This window comes from Heliangelus exortis, chromosome 5 (genome assembly GCF_036169615.1).
Source record: "Heliangelus exortis chromosome 5, bHelExo1.hap1, whole genome shotgun sequence".
Lineage (NCBI taxonomy): Eukaryota > Metazoa > Chordata > Aves > Apodiformes > Trochilidae > Heliangelus > Heliangelus exortis.
This window is the reverse complement of record NC_092426.1, coordinates 36,742,737-36,753,656: the sequence shown is the minus strand read 5'-3', so window position 1 is coordinate 36,753,656 and position 10,920 is coordinate 36,742,737.

Below are 10,920 nucleotides of genomic sequence, written 5' to 3'. Positions count from 1 at the left end.
CTGGGCAGCCCATTCCGATTCCTGATCACCCTCTCCATGAGAAATTGCTCTCTGATGTCCAGCTAAACCACCCCTGGCAGTGCATAAGCCCATGCCCTCTTTTCTTGGGAGAAGAGCCCAACCTCCCCCTGGCTCCAACCTCCTTTCAGGGAGTTGTAGGGAGTGATGAGGTCTCCTCTGAGCCTCCTCTTCTCCAGCCTCAACACCCCCAGCTCCCTCAGCCTCTCCTTATAAGCCTTTCCCTCCAGTCCCTTCACCAGCTTTGCTGCTCTCCTCTGGACCAGCTCCAGCACCTCAATGTCCTTCTGGAGGTGAGGAGCCCAGAACTGGACCCAGAACTCCAGGTGTGACCTCACCAGTGCCGAGTACAAGGGGAGAATCAGATCCCTGTTCCTGTTGGCCACACTGCTCCTGATCCAAGCCAGGATGCCATGGGCCTTCTGGGCCACCTGAGCAACAACAACATTTGGACTTGGTATCCAACCTTAGCTATGCAATGTAAATAGAGAAAAATATAGTTGTAAATCGGATAAGGTTATTTTTTTTAATTCATGTTTAGAGAGAAATGATGTATCACAGCCCCACAGTTTCTGGCACTGGGGTCAGAATGAAGAAAACACCTCCCCCACAAAAATTCAAGTTTTCCACTACTGATTTCTGTTACTGCTACGTTTCTTCCATTCACATGCAGGCCCTGCATAAAGCCTGCAGAATCTGGCCTGTTAATCAGGATACTATAGTTAGTGACAAGAAACAGCTTGTCAAAACCATCCTTAATGTGCATCCTATTACACAGAGAAACACAACCTCTGGGAAGCACCACTCCTCCTTCCCGCCCGCGCAGGACTCGGCTACACAAGGCAGCAGACATCAGTCCTTGGAGCAAAGGTTCCGACTCCAAAGTGGTTGCAGAGCCCGAATCAGTCTTAACATCACCCTTGCTTGCAACTCTCTGTCTCTATTTGAGTGGACCGGGATAATTTTTTGGTACAAAGACCAAAAGAGAGGCTCTTCAGGAGCCTGAGGGGTCGATATTCCCTCCCATTTCCAGTCCATTCTCTATCAAGGTGGCAGCGAGCAGCAGCCCCGCTCTCCTTCACATACCCCTGCGCTCCTTCCCCACCATCTCCCCCCTTGCCCTTCAGAATCCACATCCATCGGGTGCTGGAAAAGCCCTGGAACCCTTTCCTGAGTCGGTGCTGCCACAAGGAGCCCCTCAGGCACCTCTCCTGCCAGCATCGAGCCCGGGCTGGAGGGCCGGGCCCAGAGAGTGGTGCTGAATGGGGCTGCTTCCAGTTGGCGGCCGGTCACCAGCGGTGTCCCCCAGGGATCAGTACTGGGCCCAGTCCTGTTCAATATCTTCATTGATGACTTGGATGAGGGGATTGAGTCCATCATCAGCAAGTTTGCTGATGACACCAAGCTGGGGAGAAGTGTTGATCAGCTGGAAGGCAGGAGGATTCTGCAGAGGGACCTGGACAGACTGGAGAGATGGGCTGACTCCAATGGGATGAGCTTCAACAAGGCCAAGTGCCAGGTCCTGCACTTTGGCCACAACAACCCCATGCAGCGCTACAGGCTGGGCACAGAGTGGTTGGAGAGCAGCCAGGCAGAAAGGGACCTGGGAGTCTGGATTGCCAGGAAGCTGAACATGAGCCAGCAGTGTGCCCAGGTGGCCAAGAAGGCCAATGGCATCCTGGCATGTATCAGAAACAGCATCACCAGCAGGTCCAAGGAGGTGATTCTGCCCCTGTACTCAGCCCTGGTAAGGCCACACCTTGAGTACTGTGTTCAGTTCTGGGCCCCTCAGTTCAAGAAGGAGATTGAGGTCCTCGAACAGGTCCAAAGGAGGCAACCAAGCTGGTGAAGGGACTCGAACACAGATCCTATGAGGAGAGGCTGAGGGAGCTGGGGCTGTTCAGCCTGAAGAAGAGGAGGCTCAGGGGAGACCTCATTGCTCTCTACAACTACCTGAAAGGAGGATGGAGCCAGGCGGGGGTTGGTCTCTTTTCCCAGGCAGCTCTCCGTAAGACAAGAGGGCATGGTCTTAAATTGTGCCGGGGGAAGTTCAGATTGGATATTAGAAAGAATTTTTTCACAGAAAGGGTGATCAGACATTGGAACGGGCTGCCTGGGGAGGTGGTGGACTCTTCGTCCCTGGAGACATTTAAAAAGCGACTCGATATGGCACTCAGTGCCATAGTCTAGTGACTGTGGCGGTAGTTGTTCAAGGGTTGGACTCAATGATCTCTGAGGTCCCTTCCAGCCCAGCCTATTCTATGATTCTATGAAATATATTTGTGTATTTGTTCCTTATCCTCTGTGTCCCTGCCCGTCTAGTAAACCTGTTCCAGTTTTAATTTCAAACTTTTCAGTCTCGTATTCCCCTTTTATCTTCCCTTGGGAGGATGAAAGAGAGGTAAGAGCGACCAATTCTGTCCTCTGGTTTTTGGTTTGCCTAGGTTGCTGTAACCATGGCACTGTTACAAACAGGGCTTTATAAAGCCCCTGAATAGTTGAAAGATGCTTTTAAAAGGCTAACAGCAAAAGCTGTGGCCAAAGAGTCATCAAAAGGACAAGATGATGCTCCTGCTTCAGTGGTGACAAAATACACAGCATCAATAAGGCAGAGTTTGTTTCCTTGGGGTGTCAGTGATCAGGGAGCAAATCCAGGTGCCAGAGAGGAGCAGGTCTGTACCTACCTTCACCAGGCAAGGGAATGAAGATATTTCAGCCTTCCAGATAGGAGTAGCCATGGATGGCCATCTCCATCACTGTCTCTTTACCCCATCCTAGCATAACTCCACAGAGTAAGGAAGAAGCTTTGATTTATTGGTTTAAATTTTACCACAATGGAAAATGTGCCATAAAAGAAGACCTAAGGGAAAAAAAATTACATATATATATATATACATATTACATATATATATATATGTAATACACACACACACACACACACACACACACACACACACACACACAGATAAACTCAGTTGGTTCTGCAATTCTCCCTTTAAAAATAAATTTTAAAATAATTTTTTTTAAAAAAGCAAAAGTCACGGACAATTTCCAAAATGCCACAGAGTTTTTTTTCTCGTGATTCCACGAAGCAACGGTGTTTACCAGATTCATAAATTCCTGTGTATTTTGCAAAACGATCCCATCTTGCTGTCCTCTGTAAGAGTGACACCTAAAGGCTGGTGGCAAGAAGGCAAAGAGCACACTGAAACAACAGCTTTTTGTGTGGGCCTCCAAAAGGTGACCGAATTCCTTAGTATTATGAATGAGGTTATGTCACGAACATGAGGCTGGAAAAAACAAACAAAAAATCCACTGATTTACCAGTATTTACAATGCTGCACAGATAAACTGTGGCCTTCTCTTTGGGAGTGCATCCTCATCAGTGAGGGAGGCATTAATAAAAATCTCAATCCTTTATGCAAATATTTGTATCTCTGCAGAACTTGGATGGATTTATCTTTGATAAGCAAATAAATTCAGTTGGGATCAGCTACAGGTTAAAAATATATTAGAGTACAATATACATACACAGGAAACATGGTCTTCTAGGTCTTGATGCCTTAAAAAAAAAGCCAGGGGAAAGAAAACAGCCAATTACTTATTTCCCCAAGTGGTCCCATGTCTTTCCAGCACCATGAGAAAAATCTTTAAAATTGCAGGACTTTTAAAGGATAACTGAACATCTCAGTGCTCCTGCTAAATATGAATACTGACTCAAGCAGTTACAAAAATAAAAATAGCAAAGCATCCTCTTGACATTGAAAACACCCTTTGAATTCAACATGTCTACAAAAGCAAAATACAACTATGCCTCCAGAATAAAGAGATTTCCATCAGCACTAAATACCTGGTTCTGTGATGGTTGAGAGGCAGAGAATTTTGCCCCCAGCAGCTTACCTAAGAATAACCATCCCACAACAGTCAGATAGAAAATGGACAAACTTAGAGAAAACCTGAATTAGCAGCTGACTGAATGGAGCAGATTTCCATTTCCTGATGTGTACTCTGAACTCTACAGCTCAGGGACCTCTGCATATAACACCAGTTACGTGCCATCTGGCAACAGTTCAACCAGAATACATTTTTCTCTGATTCCTTTTCTTCTCCCCATTTCTTACTGGAACATTGCTTCAATGCTATTGACACATGTTAAATGAAACTAGGGTGTAATATTTTCCTTAAAGCATCTTATGCATTGCTTTGCAGATTCCAGTAATGGATCCAAGTAGAGGCCAAGGTGAAATTTTCAGGTAAAACATGCTTGAACTTGCTGTTTCACAAAGGAGTCATTAATGCAGCTGTCAAAAGTGTCATTTTCTAGTACATCTCATTACAAAGCATTAGGGTAACTTCTGCAGGCAAAGCATTCACAAAGCCCTTGTAAAATACAGGCTCTGAAGCTATTCCCCTACTAAGCTTCTTATTTCCATCTCTGCTTTTCAACTTCCCTGATTTACTAGAAGGGAAACAAACCAAACCCAAACAAACAAACTAAAACCACCTGGTGAGCTGGGAAATAACCTCAACAGCAGGGAAACTCCATTGCTCTGCAGTGTTAAGTGTGTTAGGGACTGGCTCTGGGGTGGAATGCTAAAGGAAAATATCCCTACATCCTACATATACAACATGGATGTGTCCACATTGAGTCTGCTGACTCTGACAAGGCCATAGCAATGCTGCAGCTCTGCAATGGTTGCATTACAGTTCAGATGTGCAGAGCTGCTTTGGAATGGGAAATCTTAGCACTGGAGATGGAAAAGTATCTATTGCAAAGGCAAATCAACCTCACAGCAATGTTGCAGAGACCTACTTTAATTTTCACTTGTTAGAGAGCAGGAGGAAATGTTTGGGGTGATCAGATTTGGCAGGGCCAGTAACCAGACATAAAAGTAAGGTTTTTTTTCCCATTGGGGTTATGCAATGATGTTTTGCTTGCTTTAAAACTGAAGGTTGCATGTAAAATTTCATTACCCGTGATACTGCAGGATTTTTTTTTATTTTTTTTTTTTAATGAGAAAAGGATTTGAATTTTCATCCATAATTTTTTGAGCAGCATTCTCCTCCATGTTATCACACCTAGTTATTCAAGCTTTGCAGCTCTACATGTTTACCCTTAAGGCAAATTCAGCCTGACATTTACATCAACACCCTTGGTTGAAACTACATGGAACATGAATCAGTCTCTGTGGAATGCTCACCACAAATTCTGGTTTGGAGGACACTGGACATCACTTAGCAGAGCTGAGCTGACTTAACTGTGATGGTCAGCAGCTCAATAACCAATTCACAAAAAAACCCAACCAAACAAATAAATCCAACCAAAAAAAAACCCTAAACACACACACACACACCAACAGCACTGCTGAGTTTAACTGCATTAGTGGATAAAAGTGAAATAGCCAAAATCATAGGCATGATTGCTAACCCACAAAACTACAGCATGGAAGATGTGATACAAGATAAAGTTTGGAGTTAGTAATTTGCAAAGTTTGTAGTTAGTAACAACTTTCCTCTCCTGTATTACTAACCCTAGTTCTGACATGCTTGGCCCTGAAACTGAAAGGTCCTTCTGTCACAGTTCCTTTCAGAGAGGCTTGCTCAGGCATTTGCAGGAAATAAAATAGCAATAAATACAGTTTTACAGCATGTCCACTAAATACAGCAGTTGACTCTTGCAACAGGCTAATGAAGTTACTGTTCCTGTAGTTCAAGGTCTTGTCTTATGCCATTTTAAGATGATAAATACAGTGGGTGATGCCTTGTTGAGGAGTGAGTGGAGAGTGACTGCAGTGTCATAGAATCCTAGGGGTTGGAAGGGACCTCGAAAGATCATCTAGTCCAACCCCCCCTGCCAGAGCAGGGCCCCCTAGAGTACATCGCCTAGGAACGTGTCCAGGGGGGTTTTGAATGTCTCCAGTGAAGGAGACTCCACAACCCCCCTGGGCAGCCTGTTCCAGGGCTCCGTCACCCTTACAGTAAAAAAATTTTTTCTGATATTCAACTTGAACCTCCTATGCTCCAATTTACACCCATTACCCCTTGTCCTATCACTGGTCACCACTGAGAAAAGCCTAACTCCATCTCCCTGACACTCACCCCTTACATATTTGAAAACATTGATGAGGTCACCCCTCAGTCTCCTTTTCTCCAAACTAAAGAGACCCAGCTCCCTCAGCCTTTCCTCATAAGGGAGATGTTCCACTCCCTTAATCATCTCAGTAGCTCTGCGCTGGACTCTTTCAAGCACTTCCCTGTCCTTCTTGAACTGAGGGGCCCAGAACTGGACACAATACTCCAGGTGTGGCCTCACCAATGCAGAATAGAGGGGGAGGAGAACCTCTCTTGACCTACTAACCACACCCTTTCTAATGCACCCTCATGGAAGAGGTCACCATCTCCTCTCCTCTTCATGTATTTGAAAAATGTGATGGGTATCAGAGAGCACCTAAATAATGTGTATCAGTGCTAAAGCACAGACTGTACAATCAGACTGACACTTCCAGGACAGTTTCAGCTCCTCACCACCAAAACACCAGTGGTGATGACCTTAGTGGGGAGCATCTGTGCAGTGAAAGGTCAATAAAAGTGAGGTTCAGCACCATTGCTGCAATCTTCCTCCTCCTCCCAGTTCACTGCTTGGGAAATCCCCAGTCAGAACCTACAGTCTCACAGGAAATGATTCACCAATGTTCTTAATGCAATACAGAATGTTTTAATGGCTTAGAGGAGCAATCTTACGCTTTTGTGTAACTTACTGAGCTCTGCTATTGCTTCACTGAGTCAGAAATGCAGGAAAAATTATTAGATATATCCTATATAAGTACTTGGATAGGTAAAGAGACATTTTCAAGTGCACTAATCTGCTCCTTAGGCCACAAGAACCACAATTTCTCACAGCAGTGTTTTAATTATATCCTTACACTTAGAAAGGAGTGGCACGGGTATCATGATCACATTCCTTTGGATAGCAAGCAGGCCACCATGAACTGCAAAAAATTAGGTCATAAACAAATTTATCTTCAACAAAACTTGGCAGGATCTGCACCTGCCTCCCTAGAAAAAATCCACATCCAGCTCTTACATTTTTTCTCTTCAGAGACACCCATGGGTCACCTGAAGACATAGTTCATAACCTCAGGAACCACTGGATTTTCCAGGCAGGAACTGCTCACACCTATTTTTACCTTAAGTTTGGCCATCTGTTGGTGAAGCCCCACTTCTGACATAGATGGCATCTGATTCACATGAATGTTTTAGTGCCCTCCATGTCTCAACCTCTTGCCATCAACCTCTCAACCTTTTGCCATCTAGAATATCTTACCTCCAGGAGAGGGAGTGGAAAAAAAATGCTTCACATGCAGCACAGTCTCTCAGGGGTTACTGTGCTGCAGAAGGGGTACATGCCCCAAATTATCATGGCTATGATTCTCAAACAGGACTAAGCTGGATGGAATCAGCTAAAGTACTAAACTGGAGAGCAAATACTGTCCCCAAGCTGCCAGAATGCAAGATCACAGAAATGTGACCCCAGACACATTTTTGATGTATTACAGTTGATAAGATACTAAAGATTTTGCACAGCACTATATGAAGAGGTAAAGTTCAACAGAAATTACATTTTTTGGGTTGTAAATCAATTCCTTGGAAAATTTCATCAACCATCCTGCTCCAAAATACAGCAGCCTTAAGAGAACACCTTCCCCACCCTCCTCCAGCATTTTCCCAGGGAATGCTTTTCCTGGGTCACCAAGCCCCTCAATGACACTTCTGCTCCACAGAGCTGGCTTAGACATGCCCAGCACTGGCCACCAGTGGTCTGTCCTCACTGCCACCCTTGTCACAAGATTCTGCTCCCTCCTTTTCCCCGGCTCTGATGTTTATCTGGTGCTGTCCTGAGCAACCTAAAAGCAGCAGACATTTTACCTTCACAGCATTGTGGTGCTTCTACATTAAGTTTCATTCTGCTTTTAATCACTGCTGTTACAACAAGACCTGTGTTTGGGGAGTAACTGGAGATCTGCCACCACACAGCAGTTTGACTTCAACACTGGAAAACAAAAACCAAGCAGTTATTTTCCTACAAAGCCACTGTTTTCTTAATAGCATGATATCCCATTGGCCATTTTGTATAATTTCTTCCCAACTTGATCCTTCAATAACCCACAACAGATTTCTTATTATTAAAATCTTCCGAAGTATTTTACTTTAAAAAAACAGAAGAATTCATCATTTACTTATAAAGCAATCTACACCAAGTGCAATTAATCACAAAATCTCAGTTGCTAAGCATGATGAAGGAAAACTTCAGCCAGAGAAGCTTCTCAGCTACTCAGAACATAACTTTGTTAGCCTCTGTTGAGTAAAATAACACTTACTTTAGTGAATATAAGTGGCTTCTTGTCCAGGGTAATCCTGCAACCCTGCAAAAGGAAGGCTACCTCACCTGTAATACTTCTTTACATCAATAGTTGGTCTTGCAGGTGCAGGCATCCTGCTTTTTAAGGGTGGCCACAGATCAAAGACCAGGTTGTTAGAGTTTGAAGTGCCAAGTTAATTTGCTTTGTGGAGCCAATTCATTTTTTTCCATATTTAATTACTGTATAAAGAAATCCTATGAACTGTATATATCCTAACTCATGGTGTTTCCAGCTGGCTCATCCTTTTGTTCCTTCCTTACTCTTTGGAAACTTTTACCCAAGGAATGGCTGCCCAGTTTTATTTCTCTGCAGATCATCTTGTGGTTTTATACAGAATAAGCAAAAGTTTTCTTTAGGCACTGCCATACTTTGCTAGCTCCTTCATGGCTGTATATAAATATATATATATTATTTAACAGTTTTGTTCTTTTCTTGTTCTTCATACTTTAGAAATCAATTATTTTATAGAAGGCTACAAAAAGGCATTTTGTGGAACAGAGGAAAAAGTAATCCTAAAGAGCTTTTACTTCTTGTACATAAATTAAGCTACTTTAGTATGTAAATACTTATCACTTACCCAGTTCATTTGCTCTGAAGATTTATGAAAAACTGAAACAACCCAAGTTATCCTGGCACAGTGCAAATACAAAAGAGCTGCAAAATGAGTTCCTACTACTTGTGACCCAGTTTCCCCTCTTTCTTTGACATCTTCAGTAGATTCCCAGAGTGCTGTCAGCATCCCTCTGACAACTGCATGATGCCAGACAACTCTCCTGCCATAAAAATCAAGTTTCAAATGAGGTGGCTATTTACACACCAGCTTGGGAAATTAAGAATAATTATTAAGGCAACATATTTTGTTCCAACCAAGAAGCTCTGCCACAGTGGAAGAACTTACAGAGAATCTCTGCCTTAGAAGACTCCATTGCACATGCATAGTAAATTTGAGTAGATAGGATTTTTGAAGAAAAACATTCCAGCTTTCCATAAATATGCTGGTATCTAAATATATCACCACAGTGTCCAAGCACCTCCAGTTAGGGAAGGACCTCAAACCCAAGAAAGTGGAAGTCCATCATACCAGGGAGTTCAACTCAGATTCCCATCACGAATAAAAAAATAAGCAACCAAAGATGGAACAACTCAGGAAAAAGAGAAAACTCCCATCCTACTACAAATGAAATCTGAAAGGCATGGCATGGTGAGGCTGAAAGGCAGCTGAGACAGGAGTACAAGAAAATCCTATGTGGAAAAATAAACAAATGTTACTTAGTAAATCTGGCAGATGCCCAAATCCTACAAAGAAGATAGCAATGGGGCACCAATTACAAGGAAAAAGGATAACAAAGTTGTTTCTCTTATTTCAGCCTCAGTGACATAAAGGATCAAGCCTGCCACATCTAAAAAATGATTTTGTAGACTCAGTTTTGAGCCATGCCTCCTTAAATTGAAGTCTCAGAATGAAAAGATTCCTTTCTACTGCTGTGCCACACCAGTCCAAGCTGAACTTGGTAGGGCATTTTCCAGCTGTCAAGTATCCTGATGCAATCAAAGGAACTATGCAATATGGTATTACATTGACTTTTTTCCTTACATTTTATTGGAATAAAGAAAAATAAAGCAAGACAAGTGTTCCTATAAAAAATTGTGAAAAACACTGTAGCAAAACTACCAGCTATTAGAAGAGAAACCTGTTAAAAATATATCAAGACTCGTACCTGTTTATATGCCTTTAAATTATTTCAGGAAAGACAACTTTCTTCTGTCAGTTTTCAAAGACAAAATCAGTACATTCAGCTCGGTGTAAAAGCCACAAAATTAAAGTGTTTACTTGCCACCCTTTCATATTCCATATATTCCAACTGCATAATTCACAACTTTTCTCTGAGCTTTCTGTAAATGAGGTAAATTCTATCCCACAGCTTAGCAGCACCTGGCGTTTTTATTCATGCACACTCATAAGGTGTGCTTACCTTGAATATATTTGTTTCTAAAATATATTTTATTTTTCAATTTTTGTTCAAGAGATTCCTTGAGCAAAGGTCTGGCTGAATTTCACACTCAAATATAAGGAAAAAAATACCCAATTCAGACTCTTCAAAGGAGCTTTCTTCCCTCTTACACAGAAAGATGAGGTTTACAGCATTGTTAAAGTTTCTCAAGTTTTGATGATCAGACTATAAGAAGCAACACCATCCTATCGTGTGTCTTTAGTTGCTAAATATAAAGAAGTGAACAATTACTTCCCCAAAAACAAATGGTTACCAAAACAAGTTACCCTATATTGAACTTCTGGGAGACTGAAAGCCATTATTACCCTTAAAAGGGGCAGGAGGGAAATATCACAGAGATCTTTGAAAGAAGGAATGGCAAAAATGGAAAGCAGGTAACCACTGCTCAGCCTTGAAAGCACAAGGGCATCATTCTGTAGCAAGTTGAAAGCAAAAGAACATATTCCTCTCTCTGTGCTAAGTTACACTCT